Source organism: Boleophthalmus pectinirostris, unplaced genomic scaffold (assembly GCF_026225935.1).
Source record: "Boleophthalmus pectinirostris isolate CB_2022bp ecotype Guang Dong unplaced genomic scaffold, ASM2622593v1 HiC_scaffold_7, whole genome shotgun sequence".
Taxonomy (NCBI): Eukaryota; Metazoa; Chordata; class Actinopteri; order Gobiiformes; family Gobiidae; genus Boleophthalmus; species Boleophthalmus pectinirostris.
In genome coordinates this window covers 17,355,177-17,366,336 of record NW_026571473.1, presented here as the reverse complement: position 1 = coordinate 17,366,336, position 11,160 = coordinate 17,355,177, and positions in this window count along the sequence as shown.

The window sequence follows — 11,160 nt, the reverse complement described above, 5'->3', positions numbered from 1 at the left end:
TCCTGACCACCCAATCGGCCCTTTCCTTGTGATTGTTCAGTGCTGTTGGAATGCCAGCAGATGTGCTAATAACAGCCTGCCCGGTGTGTTGTGTCTTAGGCGGAGGTTGCTGGTTCCTCTTGCAGCCGAGCGGACAGTCCCTGCTCATTGTCACGGAGCCTGGGAATGTTCCACAGTGCAGAGGCCACTTTTATTGTCTGCTGTCATTAGTGGCTTTTTCTGTCTCCTCACAAAGCCTGTTTTTTCCAGGCGTCTTCCACACAGAGATCTTAACACTGGCTTTGTTTCTTTACGTCTCCAAAAATCATCTCTGCCCAGTCTGGGATGTTTTATGTAATGCTGTTTACAGGAAGTTGTCCTGGTTCTTGAGCCTCTTCATCTTCTGATACCACAGTATATGAGAGAGTAATTATTTGTGCCATGCAGTACACTAGGGCTGTATGCCTTTAGTTTAGTCAATTAATCGTCAATGGTGTCTTAGATGACCAAAATTTGTATAAGTCAGCTGATTATTTTATTTAGATTAGACAGATTTATATGGTACAATAGCAGATATGAGAAGTGAGTGAGTGAGTGAGTTAGCTGAAGGTTTGGTATTTATTGTCCTTATGTGTGTATATGTACTAAAGACAGATTAAACTTCACAAGATTAATCTGTTTAAATACATTGTTTCTTGGTACTTTTCTTTTCTTTGCATAGTTACTTTTGTACAAACTCATGCATCTATAGTCATGTGAGTACAGTTTGGGTCAGATACAAAGAGATACGTAATAGTTTCAAGCATTTGATATGACCCCCTTTAAGTCGACTAATCGATCAGTGGAACATGTCTTTAGTGGACCAAGAATTTCAGTTCACTACAGCTGTACAGTACACTGATTCATACTAAAGTCATGTTAACTAAATAAACTGGACTTACTTATTAAAGTCATGCATTATAGTCCTTTTCAGAGTTTTAGTTTATTTCCTATAAATAACTTTGAGTTAAATATGGTTTGGAGTGGCAATACTTAAAGGGGGCTTTTTGTGTAAAATATTAGGAACTTTTACCCATATTATAATAACTGCTCTGAGTTGTATTTTGATTGATTCTTGCTTGTCGGAGCATGTTTGTCCTGCATTAGAAGCTTGAGTGCTCAAAAAAAAAAAAAAAAAGTCTGTTTTCATCTACCTTTTACTTACATTTATTATTATTATTATTATTATCATTATTATTATTATTATTATCTCACTCTGGGTCATTTATTTTTGATCCAAAATCATCATGTAGGCAAACAATAAAAACATCTTAATGAAAACTGGTGTTTGCTGTGGGAGTATTTCACAAAAGGCTGAGTCTACAGTCTGTAGTGTGTTGTTCTAAATGGGAAGTCAGTGAACCTTTTTCTGTTACTAAAGTGTTTTAGATCAGTATTGAATAATGATATACATATGGTACAGTTTAATACTAAATACTCGGAAAAAATATATGTTTAAGTACACAAGCAGACTTCTGTAATCTGTTGAAAGACACAGTGTCCTGTGTGTTCTCAAAGCTGACACTGAAGCTGACGACTGAGATAACACTGGGTAAAACATCCTTGAGTCAATACCGCCTCTATTACATAACATTTCATGGGTTTCAGTTTCCTGTTATATGTGACATTTGAGGACATTCAAAAGACATAATATTTTAAATAGAAAGGTTTATTTAAAAAAACAGACAAGTGCCATTTTAAAAAAGTCACCAGAGGCCCATAGTTTACTCTTTATATAGCAATATTTTCAAAAGCTAAATGTATTTTACTGCTATTAAAATATAATTTCACACTATACTTTCACACACTGTAGAAGAAAAGAGAAGAAAAGAGAAAACAAACAAAACTTCTTTGTCAATTTTTCCAAACACAATTGAACTTTTCAGTTGTTAATTGTTATGGCATAATATTTAATCACTCTGAAACACATGGAAGAAAATGACTCAGAGTTTCTTCTTATCTGCTCCTTAAAAGCAAAACAGTAAAGCTGATATATGTTGATACACATCTCACAGACAAGCTCAGTCTAAATAAATGAGAACATGGGTTACTTTATGCGTCTTGGCTTTGTTCTGGGTGAATGAGAGTGTCTGTTCCTCCGAGGGACTCATCTGATCTTCATCTTCTATCAACAAAAGCCAGTGCAGTGTTGAGCCAGCACTCTGAAAGCCCACACAAAGGAGAGCTTAAGGCTGCCAGGGAGTTGGATCAGACGGGTACTATGGTTGCCCAGGGAGATGTGTGTCAGGTGACTTGACCAGGTACATGATGATATTAAAGGTGAGCTGTCTCCCTGTTGCCCTTTGACCCCTGACTTGGATGCCTGTCCTGTTTCTCTGTACAGTCTATGACCAGGAGTCATGAATGGAGCCTTTGTCACAGTCCAGGAGAGTCAGCGACTACCTTTACTCGATTACTGTAATGTGTAGTCTGAGTCACACGCCAAACAGGAAGAAGTGTTTTCTCACCAACAAACTTTTCTACTGCAGCAACACTGAAAAAAATGTGACCTTGAATATTATGAAACTGCTTTAAAAGTATTATTAAAACAACATTATTAAAAAAATACTTCAGATCTGTGGAGAGGCGACACTGCTTCTTGTCAGAATGCATGGTTTTCAATACATTATATTGTGTCCTCCCAGAAAAGTTACAAAGTGTACATAATGAACATGGTGTCTGTATAAAATTGTATTTATTTTTCAATTTAGAATTTTTTTTCCCTTTTTGGTTATGGTCATGTTTGTTTTCTATATTTTCAGGCCCATAATTACCCATCTCTATATACTACTATATATATATTTCTCTACCGATGAATCAGTCCAAACAAACTTTGTGGGTAGACATCCTGTATAGTGCAGTCATATACTCTCTCCTCTTTGTAGGTGGCTTTGTCTGGCTCAGTCCTGGAGCGGGTCCCATCTCTTCTCCATGGTGCCTTATTGTTGAAGGCTGCAGTGTGTGAGGTCTCTGTGGTGCTCACCAAGGCCCATAAAGAACTTCCTTCACACTCTTTCAGTTAAACCTGGAGTCAGCCTGAGCTGCGCCAAAGCAAACAAGGCCTGGAAGTGAGCGTGGAAAAGCTCCTCACTGCACGGTCCATCACTTTATCCTGGAAACAAAGACCAGGGGGTTTATAGTCTTGGACTCTGATGAGGCTACAGGACAAGAATATTAAGATGTTGCTCATTAAAGAAATATAATGAAATTTCCACCAGAGAATGCTCAAGAGACTAGGTTTCACAGGATGTACTTTAAAACTTTGTTTAAAGAGTCCTTTCCGAGGTTGTGCACTTCACTCTGTTCATCAGACTGAAGTGCTCAATCTTGTGGCACTCAAAGGGGAGATATTATGAAAAATATTTCTGTACAATGTTCATTCAACAATAAAAACATAAATGTAAATACATTGCTTACTACAGTGCAATGCTACTCTGAAGAGTAGCTTCTTAATGACATAGTGTGCCAGATTCCCTTGGGTACACTTACTATTAACTAACAGTAGCCCAATATTATTTGGTGGTGAGTACTGTACTACAACAGTTTGTCATCTATCCTTGATAATCATTATATGCAAAAAAGAAAAAAAAGAATAATGTTTTACTCCTATTTAAGGCTAATTAAGTTTTATAGTATATTTCTTAACAAGGGAAACATAAAAGGTCATTAGGACAGACTACAGAGCCTTGGAGTTGGTCTTTGGTTAATCCATAACCTGAAAGGTCAAAAGGTCAATGCTGGTTAATGATTCATAATCAGTTTACACTAATTAAATGTGTCGTGTGAATGCTTCATGAGGCCATGTCCACAGCATCGTCTCTAAAGATAACGGCTGATTGATTGTGGTGTCAGTAAACAATGTTTTCAGCACTCCATATTAATAATGAATAGATGCTGCTTTTCTCAGTGGTACAATGAAACAGTGCAGTCATCACAGCTAGACGTCTGCCGCCCACACAGGCCTGTTCTCCCATGGCTCTCATTTCAGACTATTAATAACACGTCAGGTACTGTTGGCAGACTGCTAAAGTATGTTATCTCAGCTAAGAATGAGACATGATCTGCACAGCTCTGTCCCTCACAGCCTGTTTAACACATACACTCTGAGCTGCTCAAATCTTCAAGAACAAAGTTGGTTCAGAAATCATTAACACATTCAAATAAATGTTGACATTATTAAATCACAGATAAAGTATTATTACAACTATATTAACATGAACTTGTCATAATACTACATATCAACACATCGTTCAATATATTAATATCAGTATTATCGTTTATCTCAATTATTAACAGTGGCACTATATAGTGCTTCAACATTTGTTAACATGACGGGCCTACAGCAACAGAAGGATAAAACTAACCTGACTGACTCATGTATCCTGTTGGTGTGTGAACTGCACAATCTAATGTACTATGGGCGCAGGTTGTCCATATACTTTTCTCAAATTTAAATTACTTTTATTTTTAAAAGGTCAGTATCCTTGGGCATTGTCCCTGATAAAAAAAAAAGTGTTCTAAAATTTAAATTGTGTGGATGTAAGCCTATGTCCTTTTACAATTTGACCCCATGACCCTGGTTGGGACCCCTCTGTCCGACACTAAACTATATGCACGTGCATTGGAGCGCATGTGCTAATCCAGGGCGTGTGCTTCATTAGTTTTGGCATAATCTTCTGTGCAGTGTCCATGAGTGAGGAGGAGGGGACACACACCAGGCCCAGACACACAGATGCTGTTGACACAATCTCTACATTGTCCCCTTGGTCTAAGTGTCACATCTGAAAATGGACATCTCCCGCAACAGAAGGCACCACCGCATAGGCTTTTACCACTCTTGTGTGTTTATAAGGCTGGGTTCACTTTGTGGGCTGGTTAAAATATCAATCAAAATCAGCCTGGTTCAGACATGCAATTACTCCATTACTCAGTGCAATCATTTTTTATTTGGCTCCAGACATCTTAAGTGTCTCATCGTAATCTAATTTAGGCCATAAAAGCAGTTCCCAAACAATAATAATAGCATATTTAGCATTTTGCCAAGAATACCAAGTAACAGGAATGAAAATGTTTATAATATTGTCATAACCTCTTGGTATTGTGTGTTAAGATATATTTTTGTGTTTTATCTGTGTGATTTTCACAAAATGTACCTCTATGTCTCTATGGAGGTGTGTCTAGAATGTTTCACAGTATGGCTGTGTAACTTGTCAGCCAAATTACTGGTAGATTTGTGGAGAGGCGACTCCACTCACAATAAGAAGGAATGCTTTTAAAACATTTTTGAAAAATAAATAACACCTGAACCAGTCTCCATGTCAGGAGATCGGATCGTCAGGAGATCAGGGGAGGCCTGGCCACCAAGCGCTTGATGTCTAGCATCCACCCCAAGCCTGACTTCAGGGTGGAGCCCCGGTAACACCAATCCAAGCGACCTAACTGGCCCCTGTGTAGTGCTCATCGTGAAGGGCATTTGAAGGGCATTTGAAGGGCATTTGAACCACTCTGGATCTGATCAGTTCCCAGGTCCTGTTTGCCTTGAGTGACCCTACCACAGACATGAAGCCCCTGACCACATAGCTCCCGAGATAATTCGGGCACTCAAACCCCTCCACTACATTAAGGTGGTGGCTCAAGGAGGGGCTGAGCGCTCCCTTAGTGATAGGGTGAGGAGCACAGTCATTTGGGAGGAGCTCAGAGTAGAGCCACTGCTCCTTTGAGAGGAGCCAGCTGAGGTGGCTCGGGAATCTGTTTCTGATGCCTCCAGGGTGCCTTCCTTGGGAAGTGTTCTAAGCACGTCCCACTGGACAGAGGCCCAGAGGAAGACCCAGAACATGCTGGAAGGACTATATCTCTCGGCTGGCCTGGGAACACGTTTGGGTCCCCCTGGAGGAGTTGGAGGAAGTGTCCGGGATGAAGGAAGTCTGGGAGGCCCTGCTTAGACTGCTGCCCCCGCGACCAGGCCCCGGATAAGCGGAAGAAAATGGATGGATGGAAATAACACCTGTAGTTACAGATATACAGATAGCAGTAGTATACAGATTAGTCTGAACTGTACTGTGGACAATTAAAACCGAAGCATCAACACCTCCATGGAAACAAATGCTGGACCCCTCCAGAAAATTTACACAGTGCATCTTTAAGTACAATTTTCAACTATACTCTAGCCACCTCTAATGGCATTGGTGTGACCCTAAAGTGAGAAATGTCTTTTTAGTGGGTCCCATAGGCACCTAAATGTTGCCCATCATAGAGAGACATGATGAATGAGTCTTCACCCCCCACTCTTCTATCGCCTCTGTCCCCTCTGCCCCCCCACCCCTCCAAACACGCACCACACTCCAACCCACTGGGGAATACATCTCTGTTTTATTAATGATGGACCAGAGGAAATACCACTTTTATCAAACCATCCAGTGCAGAAAACACAGGAGTTTGTTATGTGAAGAATGCTGCTATCTGCCCACGGTGTAGCTCTTTTGTGTGAATGAATCTGTCCTCACAGTGACTTTGGGATGTGATGGAGCAACAATGGCCACATACTTGAAATATTTCTCCCACTTTAGTTTGCAGAACACTGAATACAAACAGAAGGGAGAGGCATGCTAAAAATGTCATTTGTAGACAGTTATGCACATTCATAAAATCACAGGATCAACAGAGAGAATAACAATGAACAGCTATGTGTAAGCATTATGTCATAGATTTAGATTTGTGTTTGAGTATCCTCTGAATACTTGTGTAGTTGCATGTGAGGAAAATGTGAAATGTATGTAAAAACTATAATATTTGAAAATAGGAGAGACTTCTATGGTTGGTCGCTAAAGGGTAAAAACTGCAGGGTCTTCCTGTACTACAGGATCTACAGGATCTTCAAGTTCTGATTTCATTTATTCATTTATATCTCCTATGAGACAAGCAGTTGATGTGGAGAGGTGTGCATTAAATACTTTTTTTTTTTTTTTAGCTATATTGATGAGCAATAATAATATTCATAATTTAATAAATGCAAGATAGATAAATGCTGTGGAATAGGTAGATGACAGGTAGCAGATCCTTCAACAGAAAAGTTACATATTGCACCTTTGAAGTACTTCCATACAGCAGGAAAAAAGTTTAAATAAACCATAACCATAAAATCAAAAGAAAAAGGCACAAAATCCATTAATTGTTATTCTTATAAATATACACGATTAAAACAATTATTTAAATAATATATAAAAATAATATTGTATAGTGGGACTGTAAATGGAAGACAGGCTTATAGGAATATTTTGTCAGTACTGAATTTCATATATCATATATCATATATCATATCATAAGTCCCTAAATCCAATACAGTAAATACAACTAACAGCACTGCCTTCTAGTCTTGGTATCTAAATGAGCATGTATCATAAATGCCAGTTCAGTCATGATATGTGTTTACACATTTGGGCTTGAGTCCACAGCACAACTAAACAACTCATGGAGCTGTCAGAGCTCAGAGCTGCAGACTTCATGTCCCTCTCTTTATCTCCGCTCTCCAATTTACCGGGTCATTATTCCATTGTGTAAACAGCTATTACTGTGGCCCGGAGCAGGCCAGTTGGGCTCTGAGCACTCCCCTCTCACAATGCTCCAAAACCACAAGTCCTCACTGCACAGACAGGCAGAAATAGAAGCTGTGAAATTTATCTAGCCTTGTCTGTATTTAAGCAGTCTACCTCAGAGCACGTAAAGTTGACTCCTGCACCTGACTCTTCATCTTGTTGTGTTTTCTTATTGATGTACGGTGCTTGAGTTTAATGGCATTGCATCTGATTTCTATATTTTTCATTTTAAAAAGTGGTCCAAAGTTATTCCTCATATTCCTTCAAGCATTCTAAGCAGTGCATCCTAATTATTCACATGAGTGGCCAAAGAATTCCAGGCTGATGTGTCTGATATATTTGGACAACTAAATATGTTAAATAAATATAAGTGCTTGGCTGCTTATCAGTAGTCTGTAAAATTGATGCATTTTAAGTCACCTCACAGTAAAAGTGTTTGTGAAGCCAGTATTTGATGACATAAACATGTGCAGTGGTTTTGGTGTTGTCTCAATGCCTGTCTGTCTGCCTCTGTTTACTCCACTTTTGTTTACTCAGTCTGTTCTCAAAGCTCTGCGTCTGCAACTGCGTCTGCCCTAAGAGATACGCACGGATACTCAACACAAGGTCACAGTTCAGGAATCCTCAAAAAACTCCAAAGTTTGCACCTTACACTGTGTATGAAAAGGTGCATAAGGGCCACAGAGGAGGAGGGAGTGTGGGGCAGATGTTCTCATGTAGACAGACTTATGTAAGTGAAGCAGTCTCCTCTCAGAACGTTGCACTATTTTGAGATGTACCTACTGACTCTATTTCAATCCTCAGTCTGCACTCACTGTTCACTGTGTGTTTGGACTCCTATAGGCTGGATGCACAATCTTATCAAACCTATTTGGCCCAGCTTGGAGAAATATTGGTTTAAAGTATGTTAAGGTAACATTTTGGTTGGAGGTTTGTCATTGTCATCCTCTTGTTTCTATGGAAATGCCATTGCTCTGCCTGGAATGTTCCGTAATATGATATTAAGCAGCTCTGCCTTACTCATTATTCAATTACAGATGATATTATAGCACAAAAATACCTAGAAAGACAAACATTCTGACCATGAGCTGGCCATAGATCCATAGATCTGACCTGTAACTTGGTCTGGTTTGGTCTCCATTAAGATAGACAGGTTTAATACAATGCTATGATTTGAATAAAGAATTAGAAATCTGTTTTTGGACCAGATGCCCTTCCTAGCTCTCCTCTCTTTCTACAAGTTTTGTGTTAAGGCTCCTGTCATCATTAAACCCTTCAGTATTAGTTCTGCTGTGGGGCTTCTATTGATCTGTCACTCCTATGTCATGCTGTGAGGGCCCCTGTGTGCAGTGGTCTGAGAGGGTCCCAGCTGGGCATCCTGGGGCAGCAGACACACGCCGGTGTTTGAGCAGAGGAGCAGACTGTGGTGCTCAGCCTGTTCCACCTCAGTGAATCCTTTATCACTCTTAACAACAATAAGTGCTCTTTTGCAGGACGTGGCTGCTGGATTAACTGACACACAGACCGGGTGGTCATACTGTTGTGGTGCTTTGTTATTGTTGAATACAGTCCAATCTTTTGTTTCACCAGCATCAGAGCTCCTTTTGTTTTTGACCGACTTTGAAATATCTATTTATTCCCTGTGCTTTAATTGCAGTCGGTAAAATGTGTTTGAACATTCACAATCACAATAGTTGTCATTAGCTGGGGCTCACCCTGCTGTCCTCTGCCAGCTCTTTTCAGACTGGGGTGTTTCATCTCTGTCTGTTTGGCCGCTGTCTCTGTACATAGCACAGATAACTGACTCTACACTGAGAGCTTGTCCATGGTGCCCAGTGTTGGCATGGCCCAGTGCGCAGGGCGGCGCTGTGTAATGATGTCATAGACAGGACGATCAGTGTTTTTGGAGCAGCCACTGCTTGTTTACATCCAATTAACAGCGGCCATTTGAAGTTCTGTCCCTGGCCTTGAAAAGACCCGACAACACTGAGGCATTATGTCACAGTCCAACATTTTATGTAATTTGACACATTAAAGAGCTCATCTCAACAGAACACACTGGACAAACTCAGGACAGCAGTTTAATTTGTGAAGAGCAAGCTGCCTTTACATATTCTAAACAAATATTTGGCCCTAGAATCATATGAGGAAACAAATAGCAATGATTTAACTTGCAAACACCATTCAAATCATCAACAGGGCAGTTTGTGTTCAGAGCTGAGGCACAAATAATCAAATAATCCACACTGTTGCCACAGGAACATTTGAATCAACATAATTATTATCTCTTAAAAACATGTTTCAAATTTTGGTCTTTTTACAATGAGCAGTTTTGATGCTTCCTGTTCTACCTCTTCACAATTACATCATAGAACTGTCAACAAAACGTGATATCACTTGATCTCATTAGTTTTAACCTAACCCAGCAAATCTGCAGTGGAAAGTTGCCAGTCTTTGCCAGAGACAGCATAGAGTAGATGAGTATAACACATTAAATGTGATTGTAGGGACAACCACATTTAAAGGTGCACTATGTGTCTTTACTACAGGAGACACCTTTTTCTACAGAGTCATATATATATATACATAGAAATGACAAATGTTGTAGTTAAGATTAAGTATTTATGATAATTTATTATTAATTAAACAATTGCTTTGAATCTGAACATCATGGCTGACATATATTTAGAGGAAAATATAATAGTACTTTTTGTATTGTACAAATTGAAGTGTCATGTCACTGTGAGACATAATAAACATACAGGAGCACAAACACACTTTTTGAGCATGTGAACTATATTATGTAACAACTGTGGAATGGTATCAAACTTAATCCTGATTTTTGTGGTTTATGTTTAATTCTGTTATGTCTTTGTTTAAAAGTCCCATATTACAGTATTTTCTGATTTATATTATAATGTTGTTTCCTCATCAGAAACATGTCTGGAGTTATGTTTAGTTTGACACACAAATCTTGCATATTTAGGCTGAGTTCTTCTCCTAATCAGAAAACACTTCAGATTCACTAGAATCATTTGTATGATTTCAGTCCTGGAATTGTCGATCTCTACTGAACTAAAAGTAAAAGGAGCTGTTAACTTCAAAACTATCACTACATGACATCACAAGGTGGAGCAGAGCATTTTGAGCTTTGGAGATGTAGACAGACTAATAATAAAGGATTACTCACACATGAGTGAGTGAATGAAACAAAACACAACTCCTGGTATGTTTTTGAAAAGCAAACAACATTCTAACAAGCCTTAAACATAAATCCACTTTGTGTAATATAGGACCTTTAATAATGTAAAAAAGAAAACAAAAGAAAATGAAATTGCTTATAACCTACTATATCCTACTCCCACTTGTTTTGATGGTGAGAAAGAAGAGAAACAGGTGCGCTGTAAATACCAAACCTGGTTGTGTGTAAACTATGTGAAGTATGTTAAGGCCATGTGTGATTATAGCAACCAGAGCTGCATTTGATGATACACAAGTGGGATTCCAGTCATTCTGAGGAGAGGACACAGGAGCCAAATGCAAGGAAATA